The sequence below is a fragment of the Orcinus orca genome, chromosome 17 (assembly GCF_937001465.1).
Source record: "Orcinus orca chromosome 17, mOrcOrc1.1, whole genome shotgun sequence".
In the NCBI taxonomy this organism is placed as follows: Eukaryota; Metazoa; Chordata; class Mammalia; order Artiodactyla; family Delphinidae; genus Orcinus; species Orcinus orca.
The window spans coordinates 13,539,842-13,567,286 of record NC_064575.1 but is presented as its reverse complement, the minus strand read 5'-3'; the positions used below and the strand labels follow the sequence as shown (position 1 = coordinate 13,567,286).

Below are 27,445 nucleotides of genomic sequence, written 5' to 3'. Positions count from 1 at the left end.
ATAAATCTGGCGCTTGTTGGCTACTCCTTGGCAGCTACAAAGGCAGTTCGAAAGGGGGTCGTCCCCACCGCCCCTTCTGAGCCTCTCCTCGCACCTGCTGCGCTGCCCCCGCTAGCTCAGGGGCCGAGATGGGGAGAGTTGTGAGAAGGTGCTTGAGTCTGAGGGTCTGCCACGAACATGAAGTTGCCTTCCTTCAGGTGGTCTGGCTTGGCTTGGAGCAAGTCGACGGGAGGAGAATTCAGCTGGAAACTCCCAAGGTGCAGACGCCCAGAGGCTGGCGCAAACCTTTAGCTTTTGACAGGAAGAAGAGATGGAAGCGAGCCAGCCCTCCCTCCCAGTTTGCCTTCCTAATCCTCGTATAATTATGTGGATTACAACCCACACGTAATTATGGCTATATATCTATAGCTACATCTCAAATACTACGCTAGTGCACTTAACGATGTCTCCTATAGATGCTTCCTGAGCTCCTCAAATTTAGCCAGGAACTTTTTATCATGCAGCAGTTTCCGAGGGAAGATCTCCAGACAGCAGAGGTTCCTTCACAAGCTCGCTCTTGTGGAAAAACGAAAAACAAAAAAACGCAATCATTGAGGCCTCCAGTGATGAGTTCCCTGTCTCCTAACCATGATGTGCTATCAAAATAAAAAGATTTATATTAGTAAACATGAAAGTTAGAATGAAGGGAGCAGTTATCCTAAAGCAGACTGCAACAGAGTAGATTTCCTTTTCTTTCGCCACTTTCTAGATTTCTGTAATTCATAATATCTTTATTGGTGTCAGTGTTTTTTCTTTCTTTCTTTCTTTCTTTTTTTGATAAATTTATTTATTTATTTATTTATCTTGGCTGCATTGGGTCTTCATTGCTGTGCGCAGGCTTTCTCTAGTTGTGGCGAGCAGGGGCTACTCTTCGTTGTAGGTTTCGGAGCACGGGCTCTAGGCGCACACCCTAGAGCGCAGGCTCAGTAGTTGTGGTGCATGGGCTTAGCTGCTCCGCAGCATGTGGGATCTTCCCGGCCCAGGGCTCAAACCCGTATCCCCTGCATTGGCAAGCGGATTCTTAACCACTGCACCACCAGGGAAGTCCCAGTGTTTTTTCATCTGTATTTTAAATGAACTACTTAAGTAGAAACATGCACTAGTTAAGAATGGAATATCCCCAAAAGTACTGTTAATTCTATTTAATAATTCAGATTATTATTCTGCTAGAATACCTAAGAGCATAACCATCACTGATAACCTGAAATAGACATGATTTGGGTTGAAAAGATGCCCAAGTTAATACTTTTACAATCAGACTCAGGTGATCTGCCCAGGGAGAGCTAAACTGAATAGCAGTGAGGTGCCCAGGGTTCTCACATATTTTCCGTTGCGGATCAAAAGCATACTCACTTATATATATTTTTAATATGTTCAGGAGAAATTAAATATATAGAGTGAATATCAACATTTTTATTTGCTATTAGGTATGGTACACAGCCATCTATGACTCAGCTAAAAAGGCAGGCATTTTTGACACCACACATAGCACTGGAGAATCAGAACAGTACCTTATTCTAAGAGAACTGAGGAAGATGCTTCTTTACATCAGACTATTAACCTACTTATTAAGCCTTCACCATACTCAGAGCACTGCATCTAGGGCCTTGAATGGAAAAGACAAAGCTTTGCTGGCAAAATACTTAAGCAGTAAAGGGAAGATCATGAAGATATATACATTTATGTATATATGTATATCAAAACACTGGACATCCCCAAATTACATTTTTAAAATTCAGGAAACATTTCAGAAGTTTTTCAAGGCCTACCTTAAATACCGTCTCCTCCACAAAGCATTTCTTCGTTCTTTCCATTTATGCCCAAACCTGACTTCATTACTAAAATAAATATTTATTGCACAGGCTCTCCGTGGCAGACATTACATTAGGAGTGACGATTCAAAGGTGAAGGGCCTTGTCTTTTTCTCAGGTGTTCAGTCTTTTTGAGGCAATTGGCATATACACGAATAATGACATTATAATGCATGGTGCTAACATAGATAGATAAATAAAACATGCTGTGTGCATACCGAAGGATGAAAAAAAGGACCTGTGCCCGAATAATCAAGGAACGCTCCATGAAGGAGATTGTGTTTGAGCAAACTGTCAAAGGAAGAGTAAAATTTTAAAGTTTTCCAGATAGCATTGGTGGAGTGAGGATGGGGATAACGTTGCAGGCTTCGGCATTAAAAAAATAGCATATGCTGGGCTTCCCTGGTGGGGCAGTGGTTGAGAGCTCGCCTGCCGATGCAGGGGACACGGGTTCGTGCCCCGGTCAGGGAAGATCCCACATGCCGCGGAGCGGCTGGGCCCGTGAGCCATGGCCGCTGAGCCTGCGCGTCCAGAGCCTGTGCTCCACGACGGGAGAGGCCACAACAGTGAGAGGCCCGCGTACCGCAAAAAAAAAAAAAAAAAAAAAAATAGCATATGCAAAGGCACAGAGGCACAAAACAGCCTGGTGATCAGAGAAACATAAGGTGGATATGGAGGAAGATTGGCGTGTGTGGTTAAAAATGTAAGCAGAGTTCAGCTCATTAAAGGTCTTACTTGCTAAGAGACACAGGCTTGCATCTTCTGGGTGATGAGAAGTGACTAAAGAGTTTTGAGCAGAGGAGTGTTATGGTCAGATAAAAGTTTTAGAAAGATTGCTTTGGTTACAACATGCATAATAGATTGAAAAAGAATGATACAGGGAGAGCAAAACTAATTTAGGGTACAGAATCCACAAGCAAATCACGAGGGCCAGCCTTTGGACTGGAGATAAAAGGATGGAGAGGATGGGAAATAGTCAAGGAACATTTAAAGACTCATTTGTTGATTACCTTTATGTAGGATGAAATTAGAAGAGGCAATCAAAGATGACCCTCCTGACTTCTACAATGAAGCTAAACGATTATAAATTATTTGCCCAAGTCCCCCAATGAATAATTGATTGGGCCAGATTTTGATTCAGTATTTTCAAACTCAAGCTGAAGCTACTTCCACTTTTTACCCTGTATCCTGAAAATTAGTCAAGAATTTAGTTTCCAGATATCCGTATCCTTTGGTAGAAAGGGTTATGTCTCATGACCTGGCACATAGTAGGTACTCAATAAATAGCAGTTAAATGAATTAATTAAATTTTAGTAGCTCAATTCAATCCAGCTATGTTCTTTCAGGCTAAACTTTGCCTCTGACATGTGTCATTTATGTTTTGTTTTCTTCCATTTAATTAATTGCATGCATATTTTAGTCTCTCTTTTAAATTGCAAACTCTCTAAAATCATGAACTGTATCTTAATAATTCTCTTGCACTTTATAGCATGCAACGTAGTATATTTTCATACAATATGTTTTTCATAAACATATCTTTAATTAATATCCTATTGCTATACATTTTGAGAATTTCATTTAGTCTCTTTAAGGTTGGCTGACAAATAACCCCTTTTTTAAAAATTAATTAATTAAGTTATTTATTTTTGGCTGCGTTGGGTCTTCGTTGCTGCGCACGGGCTTTCTCTAGTCACGGCGAATGGGGACTACTCTTCATTGCTGTGCGCCACGGGCTTCTCATTGCGGTGGCTTCTTTTGTTGCAGAGCACAGGCTCTAGAGCGCAGGCTCAGTAGTTGTGGTGCACACGCTTAGTTGCTATACAGCATGTGGGATCTTCCCAGGCCAGGGCTTGAACCCATGTCCCCTGCATTGGCAGGCGGATTCTTAACCACGGCGCCACTAGGGAAGTCTGTAACCACTGTCTTGGATTGAATTGACCAGCATTCTTCTGCAAACATAGCACAGTACCTTTATGATGCTTTCCCTTTTTTTTGGCTCGAGCACAGCATGAAAAGGCCATTTTCAGTGAGACTGTCTTGACCTCATTGTGCTACAGAAGTGCCTATCAGCATAATTTACAAATATACAGAATCCAATTTATAGAATGTTCTAAAGCCCTTGTGTAACTGCATCTTGCACAGCTCCTGAAACAAATAATTTTTGATGAGAGACAAGAGAACAATGGTGAAGGCCAGTAGACCTAATTAGGAAGTATAAACAATGTAATCCCTTGAAATTAATTAAATACTGAAATAAGAAACAGAGAAGCTCTATACGGGTTTCTTGAATTTAGGCTGCTAGCCTGAAGCGTATTTGTCCCCTTCCTGTATCTCTCTCACCTTGCCACTTCCTTTTTTTTCTTTTTTTGGCCATACCACACGGCTTGCAGGATCTTAGTCTACGACCAGGGATCAAACCCATTCCCCTGGCAGTGAGAGCACCAAGTCCTAACCCCTGAATCGCCAGGGAATTCCCTCACCTTGCCACTTTAAAACAGCCAGAGACTTCTATTTTCCCAAAGAACTCAGTGTATCACCCAGGATTTTCATTTTTGTCCTATTAAGTGGAGAGGTGGCGTCAGAGACTGAAATAAAGGGAGTTCTGGAAGAGATAAAGCAGACAAGTGGGGGCATAGAAAAGTCCTGAATGGGGAACTTCCTAAATGTAATTTGATTTCAATTAAATTACAAATTGTCAAAAAATTAATGATAATTATGCTTTAAACCACATAAAACTATTACATAGTGGGATTTCTATATATGGAAACTTTCAAAATACATGTTTCAGGAAAGAATTCAAAAGATGCCTGGGTATACTTTGATGCTAATGCAAGAATATTTATTACCACTTCACATAGTATAATATACTTTTAGTTATAAAGACTGATTTCCACATACTGTTAGATCTGTGATTAGCCTGAGGACCAATATCTGTGTTAGCATGTGTGAAGGATCATTTAGGTCTTCCCTGAATTTGATTCTCTCTTTAGTATCTCCTTAGGAAAATGTAGAGTGTTTTCTTGTGTACTCTTAGGTGGTGGTTCAAATCCAGCTGAAATGGGGAGGGGGTGGGGGGACACATTATTGGGGAGTCTACCAGCATTATCATTGAGAACACTGACCTCAGAGTTCTAGCCCAGGATAAAATCTAGGCGTTGCCATTTACTAGCTGTGTGATGTTCAGCAAGCTACTTAACCTCTCTATCCTCAGTATCCTCCTGTGTAAACTAAAGGTAAATAGTACGTAGTTCATCACTTTATTATGAGGATTACACGAGCTAATGCAGGAAGCATGCATATGGGGCCAGGTACAGAGTAAAGATTCAATAAAGGGTAGTGCTAATATTGTCATTATTGTCATCATGTCATCATCATTATCACCACCATCATTATCAAGTCCTTGAGATTTAGACTTGCAAAATTCACATAAGCTGTATCAAACCAATTACCTGAAGAAGTCCTACGTAGAATGTCTTGCAAATCAAAGCAGTAAGACAGGATATTATAGTCTCTTAATTAAAGGAAATAAGAAAGGTACTTCTAAATTCAAAAAGAGAGCTGTAAGGTGAGTATAAAGTGTAATATAAAATGATCTACTCAATTTTATTACTCTACATAAAGAAATTATTTATAAGGGAAGAAAGGTTTCCACAAGAAGCCTGGTAAAAGGAGAGGCAATAGGAACTTTTCGGTGATTATCCACATCTGTCGAGTAGGACAAAAAGCTACAGGACCCAGCACATAAGCGTCACATCCCCTTGTTTTCAGATGAGGAAACTGAGACACAGAGAGGGTAAGCAACTTGTCCAAGGTCCCAGCTAGTTAGTAGCAAAGTCCGTATTTGAACGAGGGTAGTATTTTAAACACCACTCAACTGCCTCTCAAGGCTCTGACTACCAGTGTCACTTCCTTTGCTTCGAATTTCTTTGTACCAGGAGGTATCTGGGTGACTACTTTGACTTGCCTAGTATGTTTATATGGGGAAGGAGGTAACCTGGGTGGCAGATACCCGTGCAATTTTCTGGCCTCATACTAAATGGAAACGTTGGCAAACTGGCTTATATGTCTCTTGAGAGTTTGAATAATGCTAATCAATCATATTGGGACTGATTCTATCTGAACTGATAACATCGACTCACGGGACCTCCTAAATTGAGAACTCAAATGATACTGCCAGCTTGTGAAATCCTGCATCCAGCCTTCTCAGGTGACATTTCTATCTCTTAAATTTCCACATTTAAATATTAGGGGTTTTTTTTTGTTTTTTGTTTTTTTGTTTTTTTGCGGTACGCGGGCCTCTCACTGTTGTGGCCTCTCCCATTGCGGAGCACAGGCTCCGGACGCGCAGGCTCAGCGGCCATGGCTCACGGGCCCAGACGCTCCGCGGCATGTGGGATCCTCCCGGACCGGTGCACGCACCCGTGTCCCCTGCATCGGCAGGCGGACTCTCAACCACTGCGCCACCAGGGAAGCCCTAAAAATTAGGTTTTAATATTTAACTTTTAATATATGGCATGTTTATAAGCAATCACCATCTAAAATATGTCAATAACTTTTTATAACATTTATTTGCATTATATCATGAATCATTTAAAGTAAATCTACAGATAGCTTTGATATTAATTACTAATAAACTGTTAACCCCGACATGCTTTTTACTTATAATTTCCAAAATGGTACTGTCTTGATTCTTCATACCAATAAGTGAGAGTCTTTGTTAAGAAAAACAGCTTAAACAATGAAAAATGCTACAGAATACTATAACATGATACTGAATTTATTGAAAGGGAGGAGAAAATAAGAGCGACTAAACAAACAAAGGATGACTTAGAGAGGAAAACAATTCTACTTGGTGTGCACCCTGGGGAGAGTCAGGCACTCTGCCTAGGACAGGATGTGCTATTGCTCTAATCTAACTATCAAGGAATAAGTAACACGGGACCTATTTCTCAAACACACATCTCTGTAAATGCCAGCTAATGCTCAGCTATAATGCGGCACATCACAACCACTCCAGCACTAAAGGCTAAAGGTACATTTTAGCAGAATTAGTGGAACCACCGTTGCCTAGAGGGGATTTAAATTAAAAAAAAAAAAAAAAAAAAGGGATGACAGCTCTCTGCAAAAGCACTTTGGAAGCTATGGTACCCAAAGTAGTCAGCAGACTCCCTCCTTCCAAAGCAAATGTTGGTCTATTTTCTGTGGATAATACCCATCCCTCTCCAACTCTCGGATGATTTTGGTCCTGAGAGTCAGAGAGGTTTCTTTTGTGATGTCTAAGGTTTGTGCGAAGCTTCCACAAACGTCAGAGAATCACACTGAATTATTATATATCTACCACGAAAGATTTCTGATGAGGTCATGAGGAACAGCAGCTAAACTTACTAACTTTACCTGGGAGGATTAGGAAACCAAAAATTTAATGAACGAATGAATGAATGAATAGGTGGACAGATGGAAGAACAGAGGAAGGAAAGAAACAATGAATTAATTAAATGCTGATAATTCATTAGGTAACCATGAGGCATATTTAATAACCAGGTCCTCAGTCATTTATGTCTAAATCCCCCTTTTCATGCATAATAAAGTGAGTTGATTTTGTTCAATACACAATTATTCTAAGTATTTATAAAGTATTTAAATATAATCTTTTCTCCTTTTCATTTCATTATCTCTAATAAAATGGCATTATGTAAAAACTTGTCTTAAAGCAATGACAGTAAGGCTGTTTTGGAATTTAAGCAGGGAACAAAGAAATATGGTCAACCTTTTACATTTCCTAATATTTAATTTCACAATAGTCTCCCTCCAGTGAAAAATTTAAATTAGGCACTGACTGGCACCTTATGAAATGAAATATGCAAGACTGAATTTTTCGAATATGTGTCCTGTCTGCTTCTAAGAGAAAATAAATGGTCTCTGTACTTGTTCAGTATTTGACCTGCTAGCTTAAGTGTCCTTTGACATTTTTATTTCCCTTAGAGTGTACCTTTCTCAAAGGTAATTAAACGGGCTTTGGGGTCAAACCCGAGATTGAATTGTGGGTCAGCTACACACACAACTCCAACTGTGTGACCACGATCACCGATCATTATCACTGCAGTTTACAGATGAGGGAACCGAGGCCCAGAGCAGTTCAGTAACATCCCCTACTAGTTGGTGAGAAAAACAAAATCCAAGTCCATGTTATTCCGAAGCTTGTGTCCTTTCATTTTATTACCCAAGACCAATTTCTACTTCAATTGTTTTGAATACCCATCAACACCTCAATTACTTCTCTCTTTTTGTTTTTATTTGGTACTATTTTTACTTTCAAAGCTATTTCTATTTAGAACAGTATTCAATCACACCATTTACTGCACTTCTAATGCAACTGATCAATCTATTTTTCAACAGTATGTGAAAGATATGTGAACACTGTAATATAATTTTTTGGTAATTTCTCACTAACCGTTTTTAGAATAAAAGAGGCAATACTGGAGACTGTTTAAAAGCATAGGCTCTGAAGTTAGACTGTATTGTTTACATTTTTAAATTTCCTGTATATTATGGTGTTTGACATCTTTTTAAATTTTTTTAATTGAAGTATAGTTGATTTACAATATTATATTCATTTCAGGTGTATAACACAGCGATTCAGTATTTTTGCAGATTATACTCCATTATAGGTTATTACAAGATAGTAGGTATAATTAGCCATGCTATACAGTATACCCTTGTTGCTAATCTATTTTATATATAGTAGTATGTATCTGTTAACCCCATACCTCTAATTTGTCCCTCTCCATTTTCCTCTCCCCTTTGGTAACCACAAGTTTGTTCTCTGTATATGTGAGTCTGTTTCTGTTTTGCATATACATTCATTTGTATTATTTTTTCATTTCCACAGATAAGTGACATCATACAGTTTTTACCTTTGGCGTTTGACATCTTGAGAACCTTTCTGACTGGGAAGAGACTGCCCCTCCTCAGGCTAGCCAGTACTTAGAAACAGCAAAGCGTGTGCCCTTGATATGTAAGCTAACCAATCCAGAACCAGACCACCTCTATCTGGCCCAGACACCTATGAGTCAATATCCCTTTGCCTTAATCATCCCAGGGCCAGGTAGGCAACTAAGGACCACCCTTATATCTCAGAGCCCAAGGAAATTATTTAAATTAGCCAATCTTAAACTATTCACTCTGCCCTGCCTTGACTCTTAAGAAAACCCTAAAGGTCTAACCTCAGCTTTCCCCTCGCTCCTACTTTCTGAGGTCCCCCATGTTGGCCCTGTGTGTCCTGCCTCCTGTCTCTAGGACCTGTGAATATAAAAATCTGTTTTCCTGAGCCTGTCCTGTGTCTGCTATTGTGGCCACACCTGACTGACCGTCTCATAAAAGAACACAGAACAGACTCCATGGATTGGAACCCTGCTTCTAGCACATACCAACTTGTGAATTTTGATAAGTTGTTGCCTAAGCCTCAGTTCTCTCAGATATACCATTAGATGATACTAAAAAGACTCCTCCTAAGTTAGTGTTGTTGTGAGGTTCCCATGAGAATATATCAAGCACTCAGCACGGAGCATGCCAAGGAGCAGGTAATAAATGGATATTCATTGTATTATTGCTTTTGGCTATACTGGAAGATATTTCAGAGATAACCCATATTTCCCCCTTTCTTTTCCCCATTTTAAAGGTAAGAAATATCTGACCAAGTAATGCTAGACTGACTTTCTCATTTTCTCATATCTTACCTCTTAGTTTAAAATAGCTCTCATTTCACTGTATTGCTTGCTACTTATGAAAAATTGGAGATTTAAGTGATATATTTTATTTGTCTGTATTTAATATTTTAATGGACTTCAAATGACAGTTTTAGGAAAAAAAAAAAGGAGAAGCACTATGGAGAAAAAAACATCAAGGCCTAACTTGGAAGTTATTGTTGACAGTCTAATATTTTTAAACTTTTATTTGATGACACATACTCATTTTCAAACTCAAAATAAAGAAAAACTAGCATATCAAAAGCTACCTAGGCCTAGTTTAAAGTAATCTATTTCTTTCCCGTCCACAAGAAGTAAGTAGATCATTTAATACCTGATACTGATGAATTTGATTTTTGATGTGCATGAATTATGTAAGAAAAAGTTAGAGAAGTTTGGAGTTATTTTAAAATGAACTTTTTCCTCCAGCAAAAATTTCTGAGATCTAATTACATTAAAGCACTCTTGATTGTGTGGTAATCCTACATACGTTGATACATATTCTAAAATGAGTAAGCTTCGTGCTTTGACAAGGAACCTCCATAAACTTTCATACTGTCCATTCTCAAAAACATGTCTCAGGCCCAGACCAGTTTCCTGCACACTTTTTGTCTCCTGGAGGAGGCATGAGAGCCCCAGTTTGATTCTCTCTTCTTCATATTACTAAAGGTCACCATTTCCTCTTTCTCCCTTTTTGTTCTTCTCAGACAATAGCTGTAGGGCAATGTTTGCTTTCCTCCAGTTCCTTCCTCCTTTGCTGCTTCTAAGGAAAAAAGACACAAGCTTTTATTTTAATACTTTACTACTAATCGTAAGAGAGAAAGAAATCAGAGAGACATAGTCTAAAAAATAAAAATATATTAAAAATCTTGTCACTTCTATTCAAGATTGTATTGGAGGTTCTAGCCAGCACAATTAAGCAAGAAAATGAAAAAAAAGAAATTATCCTGATTAGAAAGGAAGAAGTAAAACTATCTCTATTTGCAGATGACATAATCTTGTATATATAAAATCCTAAAGAATCCACTTAAAAAAATTATTCCAGCTAGTAAATCAATTTATTAGCAAGGTGGCAAGACAGAAGATCAAGATGCAAGAATCAATTGTATTCCTACACATTTTCAGTGAACAACCCAAAAAGGAAATCAACACAATCATATTTATAATAACATGAAAAAGATATATATTAGGAATATATTTAATAAAAGTAATAAAACTCACATTCTGAAAACTATAAAACATTGTTGAATGACATTAAAGAAAATCTAAATAAAATGAATACCCTGTATTCACAGATTGTTAAGATGGCAATACTCACCGTCTAATCTACAGATTCAACACAATTCCCACTGGAATTCCAACTGCCTTCTTTGTCAAGCTCATCCTAAGATCCATATGGAAATGCAAGAAACCCAGAATAACCAAAATGATCTTGAAAAAGAAGAGCAAAGTTGAAAGACTCCCACTTCCTTATTTCAAAACTTACTAAAAAGCCATGCAGTAATCGAGAGTGTGGTACTGGCATAAGAACAGGCATATATATCAATGGAATTGAATTCAGAGTCCAGAAATAAAGTCTCACATTTATGGTGCATTGATTTTAGGCAGAAGTGTCAAAGTAATTCAATATTTTCATCAAATGGTGTTGATCAATATTTTCATCAATATTTTCATCAGATGGTGTTGGGACAACTGGCCATCCACATGCAAAAGAATGAAGCTGGACTTCTACCATACTATATACAAAAAATAAACCCAAAATGGATCTCAAGGATAAGATCTAACACTATAAAATTTTATAAGAAAACAAAGGTGTTTGATGACATTGGATTAAGTAATGCTTTCTTATATATGACATCAAAAGCACAAAGAAAAAATAGATAGGACATCATCAAGGACAAGCACTTTTTTGATGCAAAGGACACCATCAAGAAAGTTAAAAGACAACCCACAGAATGGGAGAAAATATTTTCAAATCATACTTCTGATAAGTGACATACCTAGAATATATGAATAACCCTTACAACTCAATAATAAAAATACCAAATAAACCAATTAAAAACGGGCAAAGGAGCTGAATAGACATTTCTCCAAAGAAGATATACAGATGGCCAATAAGTACGTGAAGACATGCCTAACATCATTATTCATTACGGTTAAAAAGATAAACAATAACAAGTGTTGGCAAAGATGTGTAAAAGTTGGAACCCTCATATACTACTGGTATGTATGTAAAATGGAGCAGCCAATTTGAAAAACAGTCTGGCAGTTCCTTAAAAGGTTAAATATCAAGTTATATTACATAGCAGTTCCATCCCAGGTATAAACTCAAGAGAAAAACACATGATGCCACAGAAACTTATACATGACTGTTTGTAGCAGCAATATTCATACAAGCCAAAAAGTAGAAATAATCCAAATACCCAATATTCATTATCTGATGAAAGATTAACTAGAAGGTGGTATGTCCGTACAATATAATATGATGTGGTAATACAAAGGAATGGAGTACTAATACATGCTACAGCATGGATGAACCTTGAAAACATGCTAAGTGAAGGAAATCAGTCACAGTACACCACATATCGTGTGCTTCCACTGATATGAAATATTCAGAATAGGCAAATGTCTAGAGACAGAAAGTAGATCAGTGGTTTTTTAGGGCTGGTGGGAGAGCAGGAGGCAGGTAATGGGGGAGAGGGTTTGGGGAGGTGAAGGGGGGCAATCTGGAGGAATGGTGAGTGACTGCTAATAGGTATGGGGATTTCTCTTAGGGGTGATCAAAATGTTCTAAAATTCATTGTGTTGTTGGCTGCACCACTCTGCTGAATGTCCTTAAAAAAATTCAATTGTACACTTTAAATGGGTGAATTATTTTGTGTGAATTATATCTCAATAAAAATGTTTTTTAAGAAATAACAATAATTGTTATATTATGTATGTCCCAGGGTCTTCTTTGACTCCTGGTTTTTTTAATTGTTTGTGATGGAAAAAAATGTTATTATAAAGCACACACACAGTTATAAACAGATCCTTAAAATGGTCCTTTATTTGGTGAGCCGCATGATGGGCTAAAAATGCAGGATTAAAAGCAAAAGGGAATTAAACGACTTTGCCGTAAGTTTGGGACTATGTTCATCTGTGCGGATTCAGGAAATGAGAGACACTTGGCCAGGCCAGAGAGGCAAAGATGCAGTGTAGGTGGAAGGAGAGTTACAGGTATATTGATTTGCTTTGAATTTTGGTGAAATAGATGAGAATATATATATATATATATATATATATATATATATATATTCCTGTAAGTAGAAAACATTCAGTAAAACCACTTCTTTCTCGCTGTGCTCCAAGACCTGTTTTGAGGGTCTGTCTGGAGGGTAGGCGCTGGGCCAAAGGGAAGCCAACTACATCTGCATTGCTGGTACAGCTTCTGTGTTGGAGAGGGATAATCAGAAGTGCTTTTAGTTTCTTTTTTTCTTGAGGTTAAGAATTATAATTTTTAAAATTCTTTCTGATTTTTCTATATTTCAGCGCTTAGGTTGCAATGCTGCAAATACTCTGCAAATACTGCAAATGCTGCAAATACTCTGCAACTTATCTTTCTTTTTCACAAAAGTGAAGGTTTTGAGAATGATCCCTGATGATACATGTCTACAGGACATTGATGTTCACTGCACTGTATTCCATTGTATGAATATAGCATAATTCACTTATCTACTCTCCTGTTCTAAGTTTTTACTGATGCAACTATGTTGTGATAAAATTCTTGCCCATGTCTGATTTTTCCATGGCCTAGAATTTCTCCAGGGTATAAGCCTAGCAAAGAAATGGCTTGGTCAGAAGGATGCACATATTCAAATTCATGAGACGTGATTACATTGCACTCCAAAGTGGTTGTATAAATTTTTAATCCTTCCCACAACTTTTGAGAGTTCGCTTTTCCTGACTTCTCACTCACACCGAAGGGGTAGCCCTATAAAAGGCGTGGGTCTCAGTCCTAACTCTCCCTGCATTGGTATTAAATCCAAGCCCCTATATTATTAAAAGAGATAAATAACCTCCAGGCAGTCACAGCGTCAGCTCTGCAGTTCACCTGTCCTGATTTTCCGTTCCTTCTTCATTTCTGGCCCAAGGCAATTTCCCGGCCTTTCTTAGCCGTTCAGTCATGCATTTATAAGGATGTTAGTTATAATTTATTGAGCAATTCCTGGTGTTTGTAGCTGGAGGGTTTTCAAGTTATCTGTACTGCCAGACCCTTAAATGCCTGACAGCATTTTTCAGCACCTGAGCAATCTTTAGGCACTCCCCAGATGTTGGACTCCATAAAGAAAATAAGTACAATCAAATTAGCAACTACAATGAGCTACTAAACTCTTCACGTGTTTTCTTTAGTCACCGCACTGCAGCACAGCATTAAATTAATGGTAGGGACTCTGCAGGTTATCTGAGTTTGAATCCCAACTAGTTTTTTTTTTTTTTCTTGCGGTACGCAGGTCTCTCACTGTTGTGGCCTCTCCCGTTGCGGAGCACAGGCTCCGGATGCGCAGGCTCAGTGGCCATGGCTCACGGGCCCAGCCGCTCCGCGGCACGTGGGATCTTCCCGGACCGGGGCAGGAACCCGCATCCCCTGCATCAGCAGGCGGACTCTCAACCACTGCGCCACTAGGGAAGCCCCCAACTAGTTTCTTACTAGCTGTGTGACCTTGGGCAATTTACTTCATCTCCCTGAGCCTCAGTTTCTTCATCTGTAGGACACGTATGTAAATAATAGAACCTAACCTGTAGGACTGGTATAAGAAGTCAATGAGTTACTATTAATAAAAATACTTAGAACTATATCTGACACACAGCATACGCTACATAATCATGTGATAAATCAATTAGAGTAACGCATATTATACATTTGTTTTTGTATTGTCTATGAATATTTAAAAAACGATCTTCCCTTCAATCCCCAGCCCGGACAATCTAACATTGGCAACATCACAGCACTACTTCTCAAGTTTAATGATTCTAATGATAAATGAATTTTACGTAGAAGCCTCTTTGTGCCCCAGAATACAAGCAAAATAGTTGTTGTTCACTGTGGGCCAGCCGAGCGTTTATACAGGCTGGGAGCAAGGATGTTAGAAGATGGTGAGTTAGAGAAGCTGATAGACGCAAGAAGGGAAGAAAGAAACGCCGACGCCTTCATCCTCCCCACGTGGAACGTGGCCAGAGCGCTGGCTGGCTGCTCCCTGGCATGCCTCTTCCCTCCCGTTCTGTCCACACACTTCGTGTTTAGCCACCTGGCTTTCTGCTCGCCATATAGGCCCCTCAGCTTTTTTAGGTTCAAAGAGGCATTCTGAGCAAAAAGCTTTCTCTTCCCCTAGACTAGGCAGTGTGAGTGTCTGAGGATGTTCAGGCTGTGAGAAATGACATCTCAGAATCTGACTCTGCACAGGAATGGAACCTTAGGTCCCAGTCTGTAAGACACCACTTATTCTGCTATGATGTCATGTGTTGTCATGATTCTCTGACTACCCTTTCAGGCCATACACACATCACAACATTTTTACTTAGCAGTCGTACCATACACTTTATTTAAATTGAAATAAACTGATTGAGGTTCACGGCATAACCCGTATGGCAAGCCTGGCAGGAACGCCCCACAATAATATGAATTTGGGATACAACATGATAAACAATTAGCACCCTTCCTCTGCACAGTGTCTGTTCTCAAACAAGGCAGGCCAAGTTCAGTTCTCTTCTGGGCATAGAAGGGGAAGTGATTACCTCATGGCCACTCTGGACTTTCTCATGCAGAGAGGAGCGTGTATCCTGCTGGTCATCTCACAATCTCTCACACATCTCATGAGTCATTTTCTTTTTTCGCAGCATAACTGGAAGACTGGAAATGTTTGTCTGCAATATGATTTTGCAATCCCACAGTTTACTTGACAAAACTTTTGACCTCACTTACAGTTTCTCAGGGGAGTAGGGAAAGTGTTACTCTACTTTAAACATGAAGAGAAAAATGGTATATGAAGAGAAAAAAGTCTTACCAAAACACGTTGGATCTATATGGTGGACATATCAACCGACCACTTATTCTATAGTTTTCCTACCACACAGCATTCATGATTCAGAACTATCTGGTTTCACTGTTATTCTAGATATACAAAAACATTGTATTTCCTGGCCCCTTCATTCTTTTTTCAGCTTTACTGAGGTACAATTGACAAATAAAATTGTAAGATATCTAAAGCAAACATCCTGATGATTTGATGTACGTATACATTGTGAAATGATTCCTCCCAGCGAGTTAATTAACACACCCATCACCTCACTTTTTTTTTTTGCTATTCTCTTAGCAAATTTCAATTATACAATACAGTGTTCTCAACCATAGTCATCATAATTTACATTCGACCCTCAGGCTTTTTTTTTTTTTTTTTTTTTTTTTGCGGTACGCGGGCCTCTCACTGTTGTGGCCTCTCCCGTTGCGGAGCACAGGCTCCGGACGCGCAGGCTCAGCGGCCATGGCTCACGGGCCCAGCCGCTCCGCGGCATGTGGGATCTTCCCGGACCGGGGCTTGAACCCGCGTCCCCTGCATCGGCAGGCGGACCCCCAACCACTGCGCCACCAGGGAAGCCCCCGAGGCTTTATCTTATAAATAAAAGTTTGTACCCTTTTAGCAACCTCTCCCTATTTCCCCACACCCTTGCCTCTGGCAACTACCATTCTACTCTTGTTTCTGGGAGTTTGACTTTTTTTTTTTTTATTCCACATGTAAGTGACATCATGCAGTGTTTGTCTTTCTCTGTCTGGCTTATTTCACTTAGCATAATGCCCTTAAGGTCCAGCCATGTTGCTACAAACGGCAGAATTTCCTTCTTTCTCATAATATATGTAATATATTATGGAATAATATATATATTATTATATATATTATGTATATATTATATATATCATTATGTATATATTATGGAATAATTAATATATAATATAAATTCAAAAGAAAAATGTTTGCTCACAGCTAGCCTAGAAAGATCTCCATTTGCTTTCTCTGAGTTCTTACTTATCTCTATGAGATATCTACAGTTATCTCTGTAACTTTCCAGCACTCTACTGACATTGCTTTGGCTAAGGTAGCCAAAGACCTAATTAAATCTAAAATACATTTTTAAGTCCTTTCAAGAAACATATCTGTAAAAGACAGAATCTAGATCAGATAATAGCTAGAAAGAGATGTAAGGTTAAGAGTTGATTTAAAAAAAAAAGAGTTGATTTTTAAGGTAAAATAATTTATTTTTAATTCTTAAGAAAATAATTTTTAAGATAAATAATCGTAAGCATAAATATATTTAAACTAAATTAAATTATGCAAATTTAATATATAAATACTTTTAGGATAAAATAATAATTTTTAAGATAAACAGAATTTTAGAGATGAGGGAAGAGGATGCCGACTAGTCAATGGAAAACAAAAACCAAACAAACAAACAGTCATAGAGACAATAAATAAAGGATTGATTAAGAGGCACTGCTGGAATCTCATTTTGACTATCCTGAAGGGTACACAAAGGAGAACAGCAGTAAATTACCTAGGAAATACGTTTTTCGGGTGGAGCATAGAAAGCATTAAATGTCAAGAAATTCAGGCTTTATTTTGTAGGTGATAAGACAGAAGTTATGTTTTTGAGCTTGGAGTGACCTGCTCAAAGCTGTGTTTTATGGAAATCAATCTGTATCAACTTACGTCTGTGACATATTTTGTTAGATCTATACAGAATACAGTAAAGCAAGTTTCACAACCATTTCTTCTAAGTAAATTCAATATTCTGTAAAAATTTCTCCCATTTTTATTTTTGTACTTTTCATATTTCCAGTAGCCTTGGTAAATTTCTTGAGTGCAGAGAGATCTAGAAAACATCACTGAGTTTTCTCATATGCCCAAATAGATAAATAAATAAATTCACTGGAAAATGTACATTGCTTCGCTAAAGTTTATACTCATAAATTTCTTGTTAATAAGCTTAACTTTTCCATACCTATTCCCATGGAGAAAAACATTAAGATTCTTATATTTTATAATAAGAATTAGAGCTGGAGGAATGAATTTTCTCAACAAAGAGTCATCTGAGTGATACCATTCTTTAACATCATTGCATATTAAATTTTACTTTATTTGTTTCCTTAAAGTCAAATAACTTTACACAGCTTATCGCACATTTTTTTAAAAAGCTGTCTTCTGGTCTCTTCCTCACCTCTGACTTGTGTTTCCCAGAGAAAAGCTGTTCAGGTCACTTTCTTCTGGTATTTACTATCAAATTCCTAAATTATAACACATATTACTGTTTTTGATTCTTTCAATATTAATATGTATTGACTTCACACTATGAAACATGAGGATTTCATTCTCTTATACACCCATTCCTCCATTCACCTAGTGTAGTCATTTTTGGTTAATAATTCAATTTGACATTAATACTGTCATATAATAATCACAGCTGAGCCATGTAGTCATTGATGAAGGAAACATTTCCCTGTACAACTTTTTGCTTCCCTGGCTTCAATCAATGCCTCATACATGTTTAATTTATTTCTGATGTACCTTCCACTAATTTGTGTAGTGTAGGCAAGCTGGATAAAGGTTCCAATTTCTCTTCCTGGAGTCCATCCTTTTTCAAAATAACATTACAATATATCCACAGAGCCAGTTTGCAGATATCCCATTGAACAGCATCGTTGGGCAAGCCCCAGGGTAGTTTGCCTTCTTTTTTTTTTTTCTTTTTTTAGTTTGCCTTATTTAATTTGGCTCTTTGTCAATAAAAATTAGATGTAATTGCTGCTCTAATCATAGCCACTGGTATATTGGATTATTATTACCAACAACATAATAACAGTGAGATCATTCAGTCGCCCTCTCTATTGTTTTGTTTCTCGTCCATACATCAGATCAACTATTATATCAGTAGGGTGAGGGGAAGAGAGCTGGAGCATCCCATAAGCAAGAGAAGATCTGAGAGTTGCAAATCCAAAATGTGTGATATTTCTTTGGTGGAGACTCTTCTATCAATGCAATACCCACAGTGATTTCATTATCATGGATATTCAAAGAACACCCACATCAAAGTTGGTCATGTCAGCCTTCCACTTAAAATAATCTTGAACAGCGCCCCCCAAATCTCTTGTGGTCTCTAGTGCAGTAAAGCAATGTTTCTCTTCTACCCTGTTGCGTGTGACTCTAAACTTCAGCACTTGAGAATCAATTTCTTCTTTTGAACTTAAGGCATTGTTAGTAAACTCTTTTTTAACAACTCTCTCAACAATTTTGTCTCCTTGTCCATTATCCATCTTCCTTTTACATGAATTCTGATTTATCTTTTTACACCTTTTTTTTTCCTTGAAACTGGAGTCAATTTTCCATACTTTCAAAGGATCGGAGTGCAGGAGTTTCCCAGTCAATTCTTCAAAATCCTTTAGAACTTCCTTTTTTCCCCCCTTTGAATTAGAATCTTTAAACTCCTGAACAACCACAAGTAAGCTATCAACTGATCTCAGACAATGAACCTGAGCCAGACTTTCCATTGAAACGTCAAAATATATCTTGCCTGGTCTCTGCTGATTTTGCATGATGACCTGAATTTCTTTCTCACTTCATCTGCCCCTGTTTGTTCAAAACCAGTGGGTACAGTCACTCTAATAGTGACTTGGAGATGCTCATGTTCACTCTGAGGCCACTTTCTGTCACTTGAATAGATCTCTGGTTTTCATGAAAGTTCACATCCAGGAGTTGGTTAGTGGCTTCTTGAATGTCGTACACGTTGGCAACGCTTCCAAGATCCCTAATATAGTCTTGGCTGCGAGCACAGACCTTTCCAGCCCTGGCATCCTGCAGGCCCAGTGTACCCAAATGCTATGCTTTCTCTTCTCTCTAAAGATGTTGGTTATAGCACTTTAGATTCTGAAAAAAATTTTAAGCAAAATTTTGAAACATATAGCAAAACTGAAAGAATTTTAGAGTAAATGCCAATATACCCATCACCTAGATTCTTGGATTAATATTTTATTACCCTTGCTCTTTCATGTATTTATTCTTACTTTGATATACCATATGGTTTTATGCATCTTAGAGTAAATTGCAGACAACTGTATTCAGTGTAAGCACTCTTGCCAGAGTTCAATATTTAAGTATTTTTTCCTTTGATGTAAAATTTACATACAATCAAATGCACAAATGTTGCTGAGTTCTAAAATATGCAAATACTTGTAAATACAATGCAAAGCCTATCATGATAGAACATCATTATCATCCCAGAAAGATCCTTTATATCCCTTCCTAATCACCAATCCTAAAACCACTTCAGAAGAACCACTGTTCAATTTTTTTTTCATCATTGATTGATTTTGACTGTTTTAGAACTTCATAAAAATAAAACAGCATAGTATATACATTTTTTTGTCTGGATCGTAGGTTAGTAAACATGTATTTTACTAAAAAATGCTAGATCTTTTGCTAAAATAGCTGTCACATTTTACATTCCCACCAGCAATATGTGAGTTTTCCAGTTGCTGCACATCCTTACCAAAATTTGGTATTGACAGCGTTTCTAATTTTAGTCATTCTGATGTGTGTGTTGTGGTATGTCTATGTAGTCTTATCTGACAACTAATGATGTTGAGAACGTTTTCATGTGCTTGTATCACGTGCGTGTTGATGTGTATGTTCAATTCTTTGCTCATTTTTATTGAGCTGTCTTTCTATTACTGAGTTGGAGTTTTTTTATATACCCTGCATCCCAGTCCTTTGTCAGATATGTGTTTTGCAATATATATTTTCTTCAAATCTGTGGCATGCCCAAGTTATTAATGCTGCCTTCTGTTAATTGGTTTTTAATTCTGCCAAGTCTAACTTTTCAGTTTTTTCTATTATGGTTATTGCTTCAGGTTTTAGAACTTTGCTTCCCCACAAATCACAAAGATATTATCCTGTGTTTCCCTTCAAAAGCTTTATGGTTTTATGCTGACTATTCAGTTCAAAGTCTTTTCTAATTTCTTTGCTAAAGAAAATAGAGGGGCTTTAAATGATTTCAGTGATTTTCCCTGATGTTGCATCATTATTGATTTCTAGTTTAATTGTTATGCTCAGAAAACGTATCTTGTATGCTTTCAATTTTTTACATTTATTAAGACTTGTTGCATCTTCCAGTGTATGATCTATCATATTGAACATATCATGTGTGCTTGAAAAGAGTGTATATTCTGTAGTTGCTGAATGTGGTGTTCTATAAACATCATTTAGGTCAAGGTGGTTGGTAATTTGTTCATCTCCATCTATGTCTTCACTGATTTTCTTTATCTAGTCCTATCAACTGCTAAAAAAGTGTTAAAAATTCTTCAACTATGACTGTAGAATCATTTATTGCTCCTTTCAATTCTATCATTATTTTATTAATTTTGAAACTGTTCTGAGAAAAACACTTATGAATATTATGTCTTCCCGACGAACTGACCCTTTTAGCCTTATGAAAAAACTCTATTTCCAGTGCTCTTAATTCCTTCCTGAAGTTTGAATTTCGATGCAATATTATTTCCCCTCGGCCTGAAGAATTCCCGTTAGCATTTCTCAAAGGGCATATCTGCTGATGACGAATTCTCTTTTCCTTATGTGAAGTTGCCTTTATTTAGCCTTCTTTGTTTTTGCTGAATATATAAATTTGGGTTGTCAGATGTTTTTTCTGGTCTATCAAAACTCTAAGTATGTTGTTCCATGACATTGTTCACCTATTAGAGTATGTTGTTTTTCTCTGGATGCTTTCAAGATTTTCTCTTTATTTTTAGTATTCAGTAATTTTATTGTGATGAGCCAAAGTTTGGTTTTATTTTAATTTTTCACATTTGTGTTCCCTGCTTATTTTAAAGCAGCTTAATGAAGTATAACCGGCATACCCTAATCAGCACATATTTAAGTGTACATTTAGATACACTTTGACATACATGCTCAGGAAACCACCGCACATCAAAATAATGAACGTATCCATTACCCTAGAAAGTCTTCTTCTCTTTATAATTTCTCCCACCTTCCATCTCATTCACAAGCTCATTGATCTCCTTTCCAACACTATATATTACTTTGCATTTCCTAGAATTTTATGTAAATGAATTTATACAATATGTCCATCTTTTTGTCTAGCTATTTTCAGTCAATGTAACTATTTTGTGATTCATATGTTACTGTATGTATCAACAGCCCGATCCTTTTCGTTGCTGAGTAGTATTTTATTGTATGGATATACCACATTATGTTTATGCATTCACCTGTTGAAGAACATCTAGATTGTTTCCTCTTCAGGGCCCTTACAAAGAAAGGTGCTATAAACATTCATGTACAATCTTTTCATCGTTCTTGGGTAAATACCTAGGAGTGGAATGGTTGGGTCATTCATATTAGCCAGATGCAGAAGTCATAGCCATTATTTTTCACATATTTTTTCTCTCAGTCTGTTCTCCTTCAGTTATACATGTATATTAGACATTTCAGTATTGCCTCACAGATCCCTGAGGTGCTCACCCTTTTTTCTCCTCTCTTTTCCTTCCACTTCTTCAGATTAGACAAATTCTACTGCTTTATCTTCAAGGTTACTTATCTTTTCTTCTGTTATCTCCATTTGGCTAAATCTACTCAGTAAATTTTAATTTCAAATATTGTATTTTAAATTCTAAAATTTTCATTTAATTTTATTCTGTCTTTTCATTTATTATGAGTACACTTTGCTCATTCAGCATAGTTATAAAAATCCACTTTAAGATCCTGTATACTGTTTCCAACACCTGGGTCATTAATGGGTGGAGTCTCTGTTTTCTTTTGAGAATGGGTCATATTTTCCTATTCTTCTTTGCTGAGTAATGTTGTATTATATCCTCATTATCATGAACTCTATGATTTAGAAAGTCTAGGTTCTGCCTTATTCCTTCAAATAGTGTCAAATTTTGTTTTGTAGGTAGTTAACTTGGTTGATCTCATACTGGACTCTGTGCTGCTTGGCTTCTGTTTCACATGTGCATGTAAGGGTCAACCAGGTATCTTTTGCAAAGCTTAAACATAGCGTTTGGAGATCCCTCTCCCTTGCTCTCACCTTTTTTAGGATTTCCCCTTCCCTCTCCAGAGTCTCTGATAGCTCCAAACTCTGTCCTCTCTTCTGGCCAGAAAGACTACCTGTTTTCTTGCTTATTGTTAGTCACTCAATGTGGTGACAACTTCAGGCTGCTCTTAGGCTAAAAGCCATTTTAAAAGGTGGGGGGGTGTCTTCTTCCAAATGTCATCTCCCTTCCAGAATCTACCTACTTTTCTTCATTCGTTAGTGTCTTGAGGTAGTTGTTTCTCATATGTTGTCCAGAGTTTATAGACCTAATATACAGGAAGTTCAGTCTAGTAGGAAATTACTTGGGCACCACACAGGAAGTGGGGCCCCCAGTAGCTCATTTTTAAAGTTTTCTACCACTCTCTGCATTCTCTCTGTTTCCTCTGAAGATTTTCTCCTACTGATTTGTTTGGGTCCCTTTCATGTTAAAACCTTTCTTAAACGTCTGGTGATCCTTGGTTGTACTTTCATTTTTTAACAGTGATGCACTAAAAGGCGGAGTAAAAAGGTCCACCCTGGTGGCTGTAGCTTCCTGAGTGGCTGACTTTTCTTAAGGACAACCTTGTTGAGATTTCCTCATTACTTTGATGGGATACCCTCAAACATGCATACCTACAGGCCTTTTCCTTTGGATGGGTCCGTTATATAGTCAGATACCCCCATATCATTTTCACACTGAAAATATGTTAATTAAGGTAGTTGTCAATCATATAGGTAGAGATCTTTAATGAAATTCCTTTTTCAGGTGTGTTGCGTATACTTTATTTTATTTTACTTTTATCTCAGGCTTTTCTCAGTGAACACTTGCTTAATGACTGAATTAGATATTTCAGTTTAATTAGCAAAACCAAAACCAAACAAGCAGAAACTCCTCAAAATCCTAAAATTTTGTTTTAAGTGCTGGATGGTATGATATTCCAATTACCTTTATTTTCATTGGAACTTTATTTCATCCTCAGTACGAGAGGCTCTTCTTTCTCATGTGAATCCTATGTTACAACCATACCAAACTACTTACCTTCTGTCAAACAGATCTTAGTCTTTCATAATTTCATGACTTTACACAATATATACTTTCTTCCTAAAATACGCCCTTTCTTTCTCTATTTAGTTACAAAGCTTCTACTTTCCTTCATTATTCAGCTCAGTGATCTCCTCTTCTGTGAGTTCTTCTGACTTATCCAGACAGACTCATTCTGACTCATCCTTTCTATATTTAACTGAAACAGTGCACTTACCTCTATTCATATACTTACTTTTTCTCTTCCAATAACTTTGTTTATATGTCTCTCTTACTGGTTTGTGAATTCCATAAAGGCAAGGACACACATTACTTTTTGAAACCAAACTTACCAACTGATAGCATCTCCATTAATGACCACACAGATCCGTATCAATGGCATTCTATACTCTCTTTGTAGTAAGATTCAGATTGCCCCAGGAGAGACCTGATACTTTTAATATAGAATAGCATTTAGTTAAAAAATGAATACATATGTGTGTGCATTGTGTATATATATGTGTCATCAACATTTTAAGAAAGTATTAGCTGAAGCTATTTTATATTCAAGTATTTAAAATTCTAAGTTATGATAATTTAGAGTCTCATTTGATAAACTTGAATGCATGCATTATAGGTAGGATAGAGTCTGTTACCCTTTTATCTACTATGATTTCTGTTGTGGAATTTAATATGAGAGAGAAGATGTGTTCTGTAATGAATTTGCAAATATGTTTCCATTCTGAAATATTGTGTATTCATGTGTGCAGGTGTCAGCTGGATAAATACATATAATAGCTTTTTAAGTAGTTGATTTTACACAGTGATGGAGATGGAATTACTACTTATAAAATAATCTGTGGTGGCTTACGTTTCAATTACAAGTGGCAAACTCCAGACCTGGTATACAGAAGGAGCCCTGAGTGGTACTTTTTCCAGATCTTCATGTTACCAAACTGTTTGAAGGAGAATCAGCAGCTGTTGTGCGAATCTACTGAAGCATTAGGAAAAAATATTCTCCAAGTAAATTTGGCTTAAAATTCCGTAGAATCTTTTGAGGATTGCAAATAGATGCAATACTTCATAGCTACAAGGAACTAGACTTGAGATCCCGAAAATAAATAAAAGTGAAATTATAGAGTCTATGCTTTAAATGTATCTAGTGTTAGTTTCATTACACTCAAATGAAATACATCTCTGAAAATAGGTATGCCACCAGTTTCCTCACCCCAATGTGAAGAAAATGAAAATTTAAAACCATGAGAATGTTTACATAACCAGATGGAATGTAGAGAATCAAAGAAACAAGAAGAAAGGATAAAATGTGATCAAAGCAACTGTAACATGTTAAAGTTTTGCATTGGCAAAAGTATGCATGTGTGGTAAGTGCAGGAAGCAGGACTGGGAAGTGTGGAGTCCAACTGGAGTGGAGTCTAACTGCAACCCCCTTTGGCGTGCACTGTCTGTGCACCCGGTCTGATGTGGGGTCTCTCAACTAAGGACTTTGTAATTGCCTATGGTTGGACCTGAAAGATCACATGCAAAATTCTGGCCTGGAGCCAGCCTGCCCAAATACCAATCAAAATAATTAGTATTTTCCTTAAATTGAAGTATTCTCTTCAAGGAGTAGATCAGTCTGAACTCATCTATGAAAAAAAAAATCAAGCTGGAGATAAATAATTCAGTAAGTTATACAGATCCGTTTATAGCCTTATAGTTAATATTGAGCTAGGTGGATTATTACCATAATTGCAGATAATACTTAGTTTTAAATTTTAATTCAAATTCACTTATTTAAATATTAAAATAATAATACCCACACAAAAAGTCAACTGATCTTTGACAAAGGTGCAAGAACAATTTAATAGAAAAAGAAGTCTTTCCAATAATTGGTGTGGGTACAGTTCTACATCCGTATTTTTGTTTGTTTTCTTGTCCAGGATTAATTTAATTTTAAAAACAAATACAAGCTATTGATTCACCCTTCTCAACTTAACTGTAGTATAATTGTCAGGTAAATACATACATCTTTACAACTTGGTGCTCCAAATTAAAAAAAAAATTCACAGAAAGGAAAGAAATAATATGAAAACAGCTCAAGAAATATACTAACAAGTAAAAATACATGGGCAAAGAGGAACACGTATTTTTGACTTAACTGAAGAAACCGAGAGGAGACTGGTCTATGTAAGAAAATGTGAATCTTGGAAAGTTAGGTGTGAAGATTTTAGAGTAGGAATTTATATGACTTGACTCTCCCCTAGCTCCTGAATAAAAATGACAGCTTGTAGTATCTATACTGCTTGGCTCAGACATGGACCTTACACCTGTCCCAGAAATTTACTCAAAATGGATCATAATCCTAAATATCAAATTAAAAACTATAAAACTTCTAGAAGAAAAACATATGAAACCTAGTATGTTAGCTTGCTAGGGCTGCCAAAGCAAAATACCACAGACTGGATGGCTTAAATGCAGAAAGTTGTTTACTCACAGTTCTGGAGCTGGAAGTCTGAGAATAAGTGTTGGTAGGTTTGCATTCTCCTGAAGCAATGCATTCTCCTGAAGCTCCCCTTGGCTAGCAAATGGCTGCCTTCTCGCTGTGACCTCACATGGGCTTTTCTCTGTGTGCATGCCTCCCGAGTGCCTCTCCCTCTTCTTATAAGGACAGCGGTCATGTTGGATTAAGACTTTACCCTCAAATCCAAAAAGCTGACAATACCAATTGTCGGGGAGCATGCAGAGCAATAGAAGCGCTTGTTAATTTCTGCTAGGAATGCAAAGTGGTACTTTTGAAGACCACTTGGCAATTTCTTTCAAAGCTAAACATAGTCTTACCATATGATCCAGCAATTATACTCCCGATTTACCCAACTGATTTAAAAACTAATGTCCACACAAAAACCTTCATCCAAATGTTTATAGCATTTTTATTCATAATTGCCAAAAACTAGAAGTGACCAAGTTGCTCTTCAACAGATGAATGGAAAAACAAAGTATAGTACATCCATACACTGAAGTCTCACTTGATGGTAAAAAGCAACATGCTCTCAAGCCACAAAAAGACTTGGAGGAATCTTAAATACATATGGCTAAGTAAATGAAGCCAGTCTGAAATGGTTACATACTTTATGATCTCAATTATATGGTATTCTGGAAATGGCAAAATGATAGAGACAGTAAACACATCAGTGGTTGGGTTTGGATAGGGTAGGTGAAGCACAGAGGATTTATTTAAGGCAGTGAAACTATTTCTTATGATACTGTAGTGGTGGGCATATGATGCTATGCATTTATCAAAACGCTTGGAACTTTACAGATCAAAGAAAGAACCTTAACATGTACGAATTTTTAGAAAGCAGTTTAAAAGGTCAAGAGATCTTAGAATGAAATGCAGATGATGCCAAAATAATCTAACTGAATTGTCAAATTAAAAAGGTCATTAGATTGAGGTGGCTTTAATGCCTTAGTAGTCTAGGTAATCAAAGCAAAACCTCATCCTGAAATGCTTCAAGTTAAGAAATCAAAATTCCCACTCTTGGATACTTACCCTAGAAGAATGAAACATTATGTTCACACAGAAACCTATATGCAAATCTTACAGCAGCTCTATTACAATAAAAAGAAAGAGATTTTTAAATTTAATTTTCATTAGTGTATATTTAATTTTAAAAACTGATATTTGATTCAGTTATTGAAAATTTTTAAGGTGTATTTGGAAC

At 37.1% G+C, this 27,445-nt stretch overlaps 1 pseudogene; it reads right to left on the bottom strand.

The window, feature by feature from the left end:
- Nucleotides 1-17,235: 17,235 nt before the first annotated feature.
- Nucleotides 17,236-26,462, bottom strand: LOC101287477 (tRNA (guanine(6)-N2)-methyltransferase THUMP3-like; annotated as a pseudogene).
- Nucleotides 26,463-27,445: the final 983 nt, after the last annotated feature.